Source organism: Amblyomma maculatum, unplaced genomic scaffold (assembly GCF_055883805.1).
Source record: "Amblyomma maculatum isolate TAMU_Amacu unplaced genomic scaffold, ASM5588380v1 scaffold_14, whole genome shotgun sequence".
Lineage (NCBI taxonomy): Eukaryota > Metazoa > Arthropoda > Arachnida > Ixodida > Ixodidae > Amblyomma > Amblyomma maculatum.
The window spans coordinates 382007-396604 of record NW_028146739.1 but is presented as its reverse complement, the minus strand read 5'-3'; the positions used below and the strand labels follow the sequence as shown (position 1 = coordinate 396604).

At 47.7% G+C, this 14598-nt stretch overlaps 1 protein-coding gene and 1 pseudogene across 5 annotated transcripts in view; one reads left to right on the top strand and one right to left on the bottom strand.

The window, feature by feature from the left end:
* Nucleotides 1–14598, top strand: part of LOC146172058 (ubiquitin carboxyl-terminal hydrolase 8-like) — a 469773-nt gene that overhangs the window by 121860 nt on the left and 333315 nt on the right. The window lies entirely within an intron of this gene.
* On the bottom strand, nt 8781–14475 carry LOC146172062 (uncharacterized; annotated as a pseudogene).

Here is a 14598-nt window from a genome sequence, read left to right as displayed (position 1 = left end):
TCACCACTATTGATGCGACGGATGTCTGAATCTGTCCTCAAAATAAAATAATCGCTGTATGAACACAAAAGGTCGGAGAGAGCACTGGCTTGCTCAGGTGTCAAATCCACTGCTTTCATGGGAGTAAAAAGGGTTGTACGAGAAGCTGATATGGGAGGGCTCAGACAGAGGCACAGGCTTGAGGGCAGAAATTTCGCAGTCAGCCAATGGAAACGTGTCAGCGAGTGCAGTGCCATGGGGCAAAACTTGGACGGGACGGCTGAAGTTAAGGACGGGAAGATAGTTTGGTTACCCGTGACGGTCACGACAGTGTGAGGAAGAATGATGTTACGGGGGAGAACAACATCGGTGATTGGACAAGTGATGTTTGTACCGTCAAGAATAGTAGGAAACGAGGCCAAAGCAACATAAGGTCTTTTCGATTTAGCTTGCACTGGCTGTACTAGTTCTGAATAGTGCCGCAGCAGGGCCAGGCAGTCACGTGAGTGTGCAGAGCCAGTTGCGACACTAGCATGCGGCGGCAGCTGCCAAAACGAGTACGCAAGTGTAGGACTCTGCAACCTAGCAGACACGTGCGTGCAGTATATATTTCATGTATCGCGTGCTATAATATGATCACGTCCAATTTTGAAGCCAGCTGCCGTAGGCCTACTGCACTCAATTGGAAAGTGACGCCGACAGTGACGCTGACTGAGATCAACTGATCAACGTACGTGTGGCGGCACGATCGTTATGGTCTGCGAAGATGCCAATCAGGAATTAATGTTATATGCACTTGTCACGAGTATTAGTTTAAATAAGACTGCCTAAGAAGATGCTTGGCTGGTTCAGCGGTATAAATCCAAGGAATTGCGGTCTTCTGTCCAAAAGCGCTGCTGCTGAAAAGGCGCCTCATTGCACAGTGTATACATTGACTCTCGGATGTCTATGTACTTTGTGGGCTACAACTTAGATATTGCAGAGTTGCTGTGCATGCTATCATGTGAATCGCGGGTCGCTCACACACATAATTGGCGCTGCAGAAACTCTTTTGATCGATCGCAACTGATGTTTGCAGCTACCTGTCTTCTTAGGTCAAGACAACGGCATCTCTTATATAAGAACATTGGGTCAAGACCAGTGCCACACAGCACGATAGAAAAAAAAAAAAAACTACATAGGACAACGCGCACGAAGGTGCCGTATTGCGGCTTTTGTTTGTTTGTTTATTATACTGTAAGCCCTCAGTTCAGTTCAGTCGTTCAGTCGTGTCCGACCCTATGGACCATATCACGCCACGATTTCCGGTCTCCATCTTCTTAACATCATATAACTTCATCTGCAGCGCCTCGAGGATGTCATCTAACTGTAAGCCCTAGAGCGGGCCAATACAGGAGTGGTTGAACATATACAAAATTGGGCTGTCACGTCACAGGAAACAAAAAGAAAGTGCAATGGTTTGTATGCATTGTAAGGTGTTTATTGGAGCACCAAGACCGTAGGCACCGTCCGCAAACCAAAGCGACGGGGGTAGGCTCCGGCTCCACTTCTTCGGGTTGGCGCGCGAGCTGATGGCGATCGGGATTACTACAATACACCCCGGCGGAAAAGGAGCCATCCTGGCGACTCATGGTGAGGAAAGAGTAGGGGGATCATAGTACGGCTTGAGGCGGTCGACATGTACAGTTTCTCGGCCGCGGCGACGATGATCTGGAGATGGGTTCAAGGGCTCTACCACGTAATTGACGGGAGGAGATTGCTCGAGAATGCGGTAAGGTCCATGATAGCGCGATAGGCGTTTGGATGAGAGGCCGGGTGCAGAGGAAGGCACCCAGAGCCAAACGAGGGCACCTGAGGGATATGAAGGCGCTGGATTTGTAGGGTCCCGGTTATGCTTTTGTTGAGCCTGGTTCTCCGTTGTGAAGGAGCGCGCCAATTGTCGGCATTCTTGGGCAAATGTGTGCGCTTCAGACAGTAGAGTGGTCTCTGAAGCGTCGGGGTGGTAGGGCAGGATAGTATCCATGGTGGACGTGGGTTCACGACCATATAAAAGAAAGAAGGGGGAGAACCCAGTTGTAGTCTGCGTAGCCGTATTGTAGGCGTACGTTACGAAAGGCAGCACTTGGTCCCAATTAGAGTGAGCGCTATCAACGTACATGGCTAGCATGTCACTAAGAGTGCGATTAAATTGCTCAGTCTGCCGTTCGTTTGGGGGTGACATGCTGTGGTGCTCCGGTGAATGATCTGGCACTGTTTGAGGAGGGCTTCGACAGTGTCGGAAAGAAACGCACTTCCGCGGTCACTGATCAATTCTTTCGGTGCGCCGTGACGAAGAACGAGGCGATTTAGAATGAATGAAGCAACATCTTGTGCGGTGGCAGACTGCAAGGCCGATGTTTCCACATAACGGGTTAGGTGGTCAAAGGCTACGATGACCCAGCGGTTGTTAGCCGAAGTGGTCGGAAACGGGCCATACAGATTGATACCGACACGGTCAAAAGGGCGGCTGGGGCAAGGCGATGGCTGCAATGGAGCGGCTGGCTGAGGGGGTGGATTCATGCGGTGTTGGCAGGCGATACAGGATCGGATGTATTGACGAATGAAGTGGTACATGCCGCGCCAGTAATATCTCATACGCAGTCGAGAATAGGTTTTCATGACACCTGCATGGCCGCATTGGGGATCGGTGTGGAAAGAGGCACAGATTTCAGCACGGAGATGTCGCGGAATCACGAGAAGCCACTTTCGCCCTGTAGGATGGTAATAGCAGCGGTATAAAAATCCATCACGAGGGGCGAAGTGGTGGGCCTGACGACGAAGTGCATGTGACAGAGACAGCAATGCGGGCGTAGACAGGAATGTTAAGAGGGAGGATATCCATGGATCCTTCTGCTGCTCAGATTTCATGTTGGTAATGTTGAGCGGTGACATATCGTAGGCACAAACGAAGCCAGCCGTCGAGTCGTTAGGAAGCGGTGAATGGGAAAGGGCCAGATCGATAGATGACGTGGATATTGTACTCCTGAAGGCGTAACGCCCAGCGGGCGAGGCGGCCGGAGGGGTCTTTGAGGGAGGATAGCCAACAGAGCGCGTGGTGGTCGGTAACAACGTAGAATGGGCGATCGTAAATATAAGGACGAAACTTGGTAATGGCCCATATGATGGCCAGACACTCCTTTTCGGTCATGGAATAGTTCGATTCCGCTTTCGTGAGGGTACGACTAGCGTACGCGACGACATACTCTGAATATGCAGGTTTCCGTTGAGCAAGAACAGCGCCCAGACCTACGCCGTTTGCATCAGTGTGTATTTCGGTCGAGCAGGCAGGGTCAAAATGGCGGAGTATAGGGGGAGAGACCAGTAGACGGCGTAGTGTACTGAACGCAGCATCACAGGCTGGTGATCAAATGGAGAGGTTCGGGCCTCCGGCGAGAAGTTGCGTTAAAGGGGCGATGATACTGGCGAAGTTGCGGATAAAACGGCGGAAATACCAACATAGACCGACAAAACTGCGAAGTTCTTTCAAGGTTGTGGGCTTGGGGAAGTCTGCGACGGCACGAAGTTTGGTAGGATCCGGTAGAACGCCATCCTTGGATATGACATGACCAAGTATTGTGAGCTTGGTAGCGGCAAAGTGACATTTCTTCAAGTTGAGCTGTAGGCCGGCTTCAGTAAGGCACGTAAGGACACGCTGAAGGCGCAGAAGGTGGGAAGGGAAATCTTTCGAGAAAACGACAATGTCATCTAGATAACAAAGACACGTTTCCCATTTGAGCCCACTGAGAATGTTATCCATCGTTCTCTTGAAGGTGGCGGGGGCGTTGCATAGTCCAAACGGCATCACATTTAATTCATACAAGCCATCGGGAGTGATGAAGGCTGTTTTCGGGCGGTCAGCGGAAGCCATCGGTACTTGCCAATAGCCAGAGCGCAAATCTAGCGATGAAAAGAACTCCGCTCCTTGCAAACAATCTAGCGCGTGGACAACGGCCCGCCAAAGGCCCAAGGGCTATGAGATGGTCGTATGATGCCCCGTTGAAGCATATCGGCGACATTGTCACGAATGACGCGGCGCTCAGTGGGTGACACGCGATATGGTCGCTGCCGCAGGGGAGCATGAGGACCAGTGTCGATTGCATAAGAAACGGTCAAGGCGCGGCCCAAGGAAGGCTGGGACACGTCAAAAGATGCACTGAAGCGCTGAAGGAGGGCGACTATTTGGTCCCATTGGGTGGATGGAAGGTCAGTCGCGATAGCTCGATGAAGGGTGTCGACAGGAAGCTCATCACTCGTAGCAGCACAAGACGTGAGGGCAGCGACGTGAGGAAAAACTTCAGGTTCGGAGAACATGTAAGTGCGATCAGGGTCCAGCTCTTCAATTTAGCTGAGGCACTCCCCGCGAAGAACAACTGTCGGGCAGGGAAAAGGGTCGGAAGCATAGATGACACAGCTGCCATCAGAAATCATTAGAACGGCGAAAGGAAGAAGGAGGTGGTTATGGTGGGCGGAGGCGAGTTTGGGCATAAAGAGAACAGGACTAGGGAGGGCAGATGTCGAAATAAGGGGAACGAGAACAGAAGAAAAGGGAGGAATGTCGGTGTCTGCAGCTACAAGGAGTTTAGCAGGGCACACAGGCAAGTCACACAGGGAAACATTACACACAGGGGAAAGCTCAACTTCAGCACTGGCACAATCAATCACAGCACTGTGAGTCGACAGAAAGTCGTAGCCGAGGATGATGTCGTGGGAGCAGGCGTAAAGCACTACCATCTCGACGAGATACGTAATGTCTTTGATGCAAACTCGTACCGTGCACGTTGCCACTGGGGTGATGCGCTCTGAACTTGCCGTACGAAGCGAAAAGGCAGAAAGCGGCGTCGTGACCTTGCGAATTTTGTGGCGAAGGGCATCACTAATTATGGAAACGGCAGCACTTGTATCCACCAGCTCATGAACGGGAAAACCTTCTATGCACACTTCAATGACGTCGGCGGGAGAAGGCGGAGGACTTAACGAGTTCGTCAAACACGCAGTTCTTGCTCCGGAACTGTGGAATTTAGTTTTCCCCTTGTGTAGGGCCCTGTCGCTGGAGCATCGGCGAAATGGAACGTCGGCGAGGCGAAGGCAAACGGCGTATCGAGTACTGAGCCCGAGGTTGAGACGATCCAGAAGAGATGTTGCTCAAGGGCGGCTCGGGATCGTAGTGGTACTGACGGACTGCGTTCTCAGGATGAAGCGGGCGCTGACGGCAAAGGCGAGCGACGGGACCCGGGAGCCCGCAAGCATAGCAAATTGGTCGATTGTCGGTGGTTCGCCATGGCTTCGTAATGCGGCGTTGTGGTTGAGGGATCTCTTTCGGGCTCGGGCATGGACGGATTGACCCGCTTGCAGAGGTCAACCACATCCTCAGTGTAGCTGGTAAACGTTTCCTCGGGAAGTTGAAGCCGTGCATGGAGGCGTTGTTCGGCGCGGAGTTTGCGTACCGCAGGACGGCTGATGACATCCGCGAAGTTCTTCTTGAAGACAGACCACGTCGAAAGATCGGCTTCGTGGTTTCGAAACCACAGATTTGCCACGTCCGTGAGGTAGAAGAGGACGTTGCTCAGTTTTATGGAATCGTCCCAGTGGTTGTAAGTGCTGACGCGCTCGAAAGAGGCCAGCCAGTCGTCAACGTCATGGTCGTTGGTACCTCTGAAGAAAGGTGGGTCACGGGGGCGTTGTGCCCCGGGACAGAAGATGGTGGCAGGAGTGGCAGGGATGGGCGCCGATGGTTGGCTGGGAGCATCCTGCATGGTTGTGACCGAAGGCGGTAGCGTGAGGTTCCGAAGTTCCACGGTGAAATTTGCGAGGAAGACTGGGGCGACGACCGAGACACCTCCACCAAGTGTAAGGTGTTTATTGGAGCACCAAGACCGTAGGCAACGTCCGCAAACCAAAGCGACGGGGGTAGCATTCGAACCAACAGTGCAGTGCCAACAAGGCTCCGGCTCCACTTCGTCTACCTCTTCGGGTTGGCGCGCGAGCTGATGGCGATCGGGATTACTACAGCATAAAAAAAAAAGTTTACCATGCGCTGCAGAATTTTTCTTCCATGTATTTCAAAAAAGACAAGAACAAGAAAACATCCTAGGACGCTGAATGAGCTTCCAACGAATTTGTAAAGACGCTTATGGAAGAAGACTTGACGGCAGACTCTGGTAGTGCATTCCATTCAAACTGTGCCTATGTCTGGAGCGTGGATCCGGTGACATTACATAGTATTCGGATAAGTTAATTTTAACCTGTTCGTATAAAAAAGGAATTTCAATCTGTCAATCTTGGTCTGTAATTCTAGAGGGGTGAGGTTTGCACGCTTGCGTAGTTCAGTCGGAGAATACACATGCTGGTGTTTGTTAAATATGTACCTAGAAGCCAGCCGCTGAACTCTGTCCAATTTATGACCATTTGTTGCAGTGTCCCATACTATCTTTGAATATACAAAAGTTTGTCTTACTAGCATTCTATATGCAAGGCTTCTAACTTCAGGGGTCGCACTGTATATAATCTTTGCCTGAGGCCCCATAGAATTTTGTTTGCCTTACTTTTATGTGGGCGTTCCACCTCAGGTCTGAAGTAAATAAGAAACCTAAATATTTATATTCTCTTACCTTTTTTAGTTCGTGTGCACCAATGCAGTATTTATAATTCAAGACCATCTTCTTTCTCGTTATAGTCATTCAAACAGCTTTTACATTGTTTAATTCATTTGCCATAGATTACACCAGCTGATAATGTTTTGTAAATTAGTGTTCTGGTTTAATTGGTTACATAGAGATTCAGTCCTATTATTTATAACGCAGTCATCTGCAAATAACCTTAGAGGAGCGTCAATTATCACTTGGCAAATCAATAATAAATACCAGAAAAAAATGCCTTGAGGTACTCCAGACAAAACGAGCTTGCAACTTGACCCCTATTTGAACATATTGCTGGCGAGAGTGGAGGTATGATGTAAACCAGTGAGTGATATTTGCATTTTTAAATGTTTCATTGATTTTTAGTAGGAGTTTAGGATGAGCTACTTTATCAAACGCTTTCGCGAAGTCTAAAAAGATTAGGTCAACTTGTCCTCGGCTATTTATAGTTTGCGAAAGGTTGTGAACCATCTGAACAAGCTGCGTTACTGTAGACCAGCCCTTGTGAAAGCCATGTTGCGCTGGTGACAATAGGTGGTAAGTTTCGAGATAGTTTGAAAGATGTTTGCAGACTACGTACTCAAGCAGTTTGGAGCATGTGCTCCTAAGGGATATGGGTCTATAGTTATTTACGTCAGATGTGCTACCATTTTTGTGAACTGGAACTATTTTAGCTAGTTTCCAAGCTGCAGGAAATTAGCATTGGATAAGTGACGATTGAAATATTTTGGTAAGATATTTAGCGAATCACTCTGCATACCTATATAAAAACTCATTTGGGATACTATCTGGACTGGGGGATTTCTTAATGTTAAGGTATAAAAAGATTCAAGACCCCTTTCTCATTGATCACTCCGTCCGACGCTGAAGGGCGCTGTGAGGAGTTGCAAAAGCTAGGAAGTGGGCCATCATCTTCAATGAAAATGGAGGAAAAAAGGTAATTGAAATTTTCAGCACGCTCTTCAGTAATAGTCTTATCTTTGCCTTTGCTTTGTTTTTTCGTGGGATTTACGTATGTCCAGAATTTGCCTGGTGCTTTATGAAGAAAATTTGTCAGTTTGACGTTAAAGAATCTGTGCCTTGCTTTCTTGATAAGACAATTTAATTCTAATCTCATGCTCTAAAGTGTTGTTAGGTTTTCGGTATCTCGATCTTGGGAACACTCTTTTCTTTTTCTTCTGATCCTCCGTTTGTGATGAATTATTTCTCTTGTAGTCCAGGGGATTTTTTTGTTTGCACTTTTTGTAGACCTTGGGTATAAACCGCGTGATACAATTCGTCGTATTGGCAAAGAACTCCCACACTTCATCAGTGCTACTATTTGACTCAAAAAGATGCATCAACTTATCAAACGACCTTTTAAGACAATCTAAAACATTAACATCATCAGCAGCTTGAAAGTTTAGATACTGAATAGTTGACTTCTGGTGCAAGCAAGCAGTAAGGTGACATGTTCATGGACAAAATTGTCATTTTGTGATCAGACAACCCATCATCAACAACACATTCATTCACGAACGTTGTCAATGAACTGGATAACAGAATCAGATCTAATATTGAAGACCTAGTTATGCACACCCTTGTAAATTCGTGAACAAGTTAAGTTAAAAGAAAATATCAAGTCCAAAAATGCCTCAGAGCAAGTAACATCTGCATCTCCTGGAAATAGGAGTCCCAATCAATAGCCACGAGGTTAAAATCACTTAATAACAAAATGCTATCGTGTTCATTCATATTACTTTCCATAAACGATCTGAGCTTTGCTATGTATTCTACCAAGGAGTTCGGAGGCCTGTACATAACACCTATAAATACAGTGCGATTATTTAGTTTTGTACATATCCAAACAGCCTCTATATCGCTTGGAGCATCTAAAGTTGAAAAAATGATTCTACGCTTGATCAGAGGGGCCACACCTCTGCCTTTTCCATCTCGATCTTTCCTAACTAATGTGTAACCAGGTGGTGCAATTTCATTATCTTATATATTTTTATGCGACCAAGTTTTTGTAATTGCAGCAGTGTCAGGTTCCTCACCTATGTCTAGAGCTTCTAGCATATGACCCTTGTTTGCTAGACTTCTCGCATTTACAACTGATTATTCTGTACGTCATTTACTGTCATTTGTTCCTGAAGGGATTGCTATTTTGACCTTTTCTTTGAATTTCTCATTCCAGCTATAAAATTTGTTTGCCCTTCATTTGTCGAAAACAAGCTTTTCCTTAGTTCCTGCCTTTCGTTTTCATTTTCTGAATCCCACAGCCTTTTCCTTATTACCTGTACTCTTTTAGAAAAATCCTCGCTGATACTATAATCAGTATCTTTCAGCTTAAAGCAGTTTTGCAAGACTTTCGTCTTATCCCTGTAGTCTGGAACCCTCAGGATAACTGGGCGAGTTCTACCAGAAGATTTCTTAACTAATCTGTGAATTGGTTCCGTAGAACTCACATTTACCTGCAAAGTAGCACCCAATATCTTTTACTTTACCCATTAGGAATTCCTCATTCCCTGTTCATCCTTTGCGATTCCCCTAATAAGATTATTTCGATGGGAATGATAGTCCAATTCATCGACGATTTTCAGCAATCCAGACGCCACAGCACTGCAGCCTATAACGCTGGCTTTTTTGCTCTAGTACGGGTTTCATCTAAAGTGTTTACCTTAGCTTCAATAGTGTAGAGTCGATTCTCTAAGGTTTCTGTTTCTCTTGTTTCTCCTGGACCGCAGTAAGTTTATCTGAAGCAATTCCTTACACATCTCATCAGACAGTGGCCCCGGATTTTCCTCCACATCTCCAGAGAGACTAAGTAGTAAGCCAGCAAAAGAAAAACAATCGAATATACAGGCAACAACTTGTGGACATAACATCACTATGAAAGCCGTGTTTTCTATGACTAATCTGCATGAACAGCGGAACGTCAGGCCCACTGAAGCTGGTAGGTGAAGGCCACGCTTTTATAATGTCGAGGTGATCAGTTCTGGGCGTCATGGTGTCTCCGCATGGTGCGTTGAAGATAGCTGCTGCTGTACACAGTGAATTGGCAGGAAACACTTCCCCCACCGATTTGCGGCCGCAATTCAATATTGTGTTCAGGCTCGATGTGTCTAGCATAGAAGAATTTTTCCGTACCTCCAGCGATGAAGCTTAGGCACGCGTAAATAACCTGCATGAACAGCAGATCGTCAGGCTGTCCACTGAAGCTGGTAGGCGCGGACCACGCTTTTATAACGTACAGGTGATCAGTTGTGGGCATGCATCATGATGCCATCGTGCCTCCGGATGGTGTGTTGAAGATAGCTGCAGCATGTTGCTCTTGGTTGCTGCTGTGCGCTGTGAATTGGCAGAAAACACCGCTCCCATCGATTTACGGCAGCAATCCGATATTGTGTCGAGGCTCAATGTGTCCACCATGGAAGAATTTCGCCGGACCTCCAGCGATGAAGCTTAGGCACACACAAATAACCTGCATGAACATCAGGCGACAGTGTCACGGCAATGCTGCTATGCCCACTGAAGACATAATACATATAATACCGCTCCTGACCACCAACAAAATGCTAGTCACCAGCATGCAGCCCCGCTACTATTTGCGGATAACTGTCCGGCTTTATAAAGCTTTGCAGACAATGCGCAGCATAGTCTGCTCTTGGCCGAGCGGTGCGTACACCATGCTGCACTTTTTTCTGCACCTCCTCTTGAGCAAGTACGCGGTGGGCAAGAACTTGTACAGAACCTGCACCTTGACAAAACGAGAAGGGAAGTGCAGACGGCGCACGCGGCACCGGCAAAATGAGGACAGCGGTGCTGTACACTCCTTGAACTGATGCAGCCAAATCGAAGAGACCTACACATGGCAGCTGCGGGCGGCGAACAAACTCGTTGGAGCGGAAGCGTGGCATGTGTGGTCAGAACAGAAAGGCCACTTGAGCAATCAATCAGGGCAGAGTGGGCCATTAAAAAGTCTATGCAGAGGATCACATCGTGAGGGCAGTGGTCGATTACAGTGAAGAGCGCAGGGGTAGTGCAACCACAAATGCTCACGTGTGCAGTGCACATTCCCACAACGGCAGCGATGCCTCTATCAGTGACACCAACGGCTGATGAAGTGGCGGGTGTGTGACAATGTTTTTGAGACGATGGCAAAATGAAGACGGAAATTTGGGAACCAGTGTCAATGATGGTGGTAACAGGGACACCATCTACACAGATATCTAGAAGATTGTGGCGATGTCAGTAGAGGATTTTCGGGAGGGGTCGTCAATGCAGCTTCACCTCCGGGAGCTACATTGATAAGTTTTTTGGAGGAGAGCCAGGGAAGTGAGGGGATGATTATTGGCGAGGTTGGGGCGAGCGGGGATGGCGGCTCTGGGGAGACGGCGAGCGGCTGGACATGCGTGGAGATGGCGAGTTAAAGTTTGAGTGTGGTCCATAGGCAGCGCTACGATCATGATAGTAGGTTTTGAGGGTATTTGGAAAGGAATTATGGTGCCCGGGCTTATTTTCGGAAATGCGGTTTTGTGCCTAAAATCAGAGGTACAGTCGACATCAGAAATAAATCAGAGATCCGTTGGACGATTAGCACTAGGTGCCCATGGCAAAACCACAAATGAGGCGGTACAGGGAGATATGGGCCGGGCACCTTTCAGAGTAAAATATTATATGAGGAACGCCTGAGGAAATTGGACAGTAACAGATGGGCAGCTAAAGTATTTAAATACCTGTACCTGAAAAGCGTTGACTCACAGTGGAGGAAAAGAACTAGGAAACTAACCAATAAGTATGCTGGTCACAAGGACGAAGACATAAAGAGCGTTAAGTAACGGGTGAAAAACACAGAGGGTAAAAATTGGATAAATTCGATCGAAAAGAAACAGAGTGTGGAATTATACTTAAAGAGGAAAAGGCAGATCAGGAAGGAAGCTTTCTTTGATAACTCAAGAGGCAGTGCCCTACTCTTTGAAGCTAGATCAGGGTGCCTTAGAACACGTAGCTACAAAAAGATATTTAACAATGAAGATGACGCATGTGCAGTATGTGGTAACTCCACTGAAGCAGTTGACCATATTGTACTCGAATGTAATGGTATCCATCTGGAATTCGATGCAGGTGCTGTCACTCTTCCTAAAGCTCTGGGGTTTAGAGATGCCAGTGGCCGGGTAAGAAAACCTGCGGTGGGAGCTAGCAAAAAATGACTAGAAGATTTGGGGCTTAAAAGCAGAAAAGTGACATAATGTTAGTAATGTAGAAACAAATATTCAATAAATAGAATGATGGTATAGTTCATCATCATCAGCCTGACTATACCCACTGCAGGGCGAAAGCCTCTCCCATATTTCTCCACTTAACCCGGTTCTGTGCTAGCTGCATCCACTTGACGTCTGCGAACTTCTTAACCTCATCGACCCACCGAACTTTTTGCCGCTCCCTGCTTAGTAACCAATCTAAAACAATAATTAAGGTATAGGGGGAAAAATGAGCATGATAGCAACTGCTACCACCCTGTTTCCTAATATTCCATCCATCCATCCATAGCGAGGTCGAGGTGGTGGAACCCAAAGGCTGTGGCAATGGCGAGAAATGTGGCCGGCACGTGAGCAGTTGAAGCAGATGGGTCGGTTGTCCAAGGTTTGCCATTCTTCCGGGTAACGGTAGCGTTATTGCGTTGGGAAGGGCGCAGTCTGAGTCGCAGCAGCTGCCACTGGAACGGTGGGCTGGACAAATATCTGTGCAGACGGCTGACCAGAGCCAAGGCTTACGTTCGCATTAAGGCCCACATTCATGAATTCTTGGCGAACGACAGCTTGGATCAGTGCTAAAGTAGCGTCCGCCGGCTGAGGAGTGAAGGCAACGGGGGCCATTGCCTCCAGCTCTCTGCGAACGATCCTGGTCAAGTTAAGCTGATGGGGTGGCTGCTGCAGTTTTTGCAGATCCTCGCAGGAAGGCGTAGCAAGCGTGTTTGGCAAGTGGCCGAAGCGAGGAGCAATACAATGGTCTTTAGCTTGCTCACCTCGTGGACGGAGTCGGTCATCTTACAGTCTTTGCAAATTCGTCAGCAATTCTATTTAAGATGTGCCCCACCATGTCAGATTCTGACATGGCGCTGTCCACTTTGCGACAGAGCTAGGACGTCTTGTATGTACGACAGATGTGATTCAGTCAACGACTGTGCTCGCAATGCTAGGTTTTTTTTAGCGCCGAGCTTGCGGTCGATTGGCTTGCCGGAGATCCAGGAGCTTCTCTTCGCACATATCCCATCATGCCAGATCTTCGTGTGCATCTCAAACCAGACGCGCGCCTTACCCGGCAGGTAGAAAATTACGTTCGCAAGCATCAAGGATGCGTTCCATCAGTTATTCTTACTGACTCACTCATACATAGAGAGCCAGTCTTCTATGCTGATGTCACTGGTGCCTCAAAAGGTGCCTGGGTTACGAGGCTGGACCACGACGACAGTGGGCGCTGGTTTTGCGCTGTAGAAGGGGCTGCATTGGACAGCATAGTGCTAGCATCAAGCTGGCGGTCACTCGGAGAACCAGATTGTGGTATTGGTGTCGTACCTAGCACCTCCACCAAGAGGCACACTCTGACGTAGCCGCAACAAATCGCTGTCAGGGACACACTCGCAGGGCCAACAGAGCCTAGCTTCAGCGTCGTCGTTGATCATTCGTCCAGCACTTCGTCATCGTCTCTGTGACTGCATACCGTAAAAGCATAGTTAACCGATCCAAAACAATATACAAGATACAGGAAAAAAAACGAGCTTGATAGCAACTGCTACCACCTCATTTCAAAGGGGACGTTACAAAATTCCATCCATCCATCCGTGCAAGTTCGTAGACGGCAAAACGAGACCAGCCATCTAACTGCGTAGTAAGCTACGTATGGAGGGGCGCGTATGTAGTGTTGCAGTTTAATTGGTGCCATGATGAAATATCCGTATGCACTTGTTTTCACGATGGTGTTGCATTCTATGAACAATGCCGTTCATTTGTTGGGCTGCCACTATAGCTGTGGGACCGATGACAGCAAGCCCTCGCTTTCTTGTCTCCCGTTCGATGCCGACAGAAATAGAGAACCGCCATTCGCCGAAAGGTTGTTGACCTCTGATTTGACTCCCCAAACGTGCGTGTTGATGAGAAACTATTTGACACTATGGACATCATTCGGCACTGTAAGTATGGGAAGATGCATGTCTTTCAAAAGCGGCCCAAACTGAAGGCAGCAGCTTTTGCCAAGGTATTCGAAGGGTTCCCTCAGTGAATAATGATGACAAAACCACGTTCTTGTCCATTTTCAAAGTGGTGTCATATTTTCTTCTTACTGATATGGGGGGGGGGGGGGGGGGGGGGGGGGGTCGCCCGCATTTTCTTCACTTTGGGTAAATAAAGGCCTTGGGAACAACTGTTTATAATAAATGCTTACCCATCGGAGGCACAGTTAAAAAATTGGAATATAGTTTGCTATATCCATAATTTGTAATATAAAATTTCGTAGAAAATACATGCAAGAGCAGCAAAATTCAATCAAAGACACAGCAACTCGGAAGGTGCTTACTTGGGTAACATTCATTTATTTACGCGCAAAAAACTGCATTATTTCAGCTTGCTTTTTTGTGTTGATCGCATTCCGTATTACGCCCTGTTCCACAGTTTTCAAACACTCAACAAGGGCAAACTCATTGCCTTCAATAGCACAGCAGTGGCGGCGCAGTAAATCCAATGCAGCAAGCACTTCTGTGAAGTCTGGATGTTCTTACCGTCTGCAGGGTCAGCCTGAGCTTTGTCTGCGGGATGTTCAGAGACTTCAGCAGCGATTTCGGCATCCGTCAGTGCAGCTGTGGTTGCTGCGAAGTCGTCGCCACTTACAAAGTCTCCTATAGTCAGTGTTGGACATGTCACCAACAAGACGTGAAAAATATTTCTATGCCTGATCGAGCTCTGCTTCT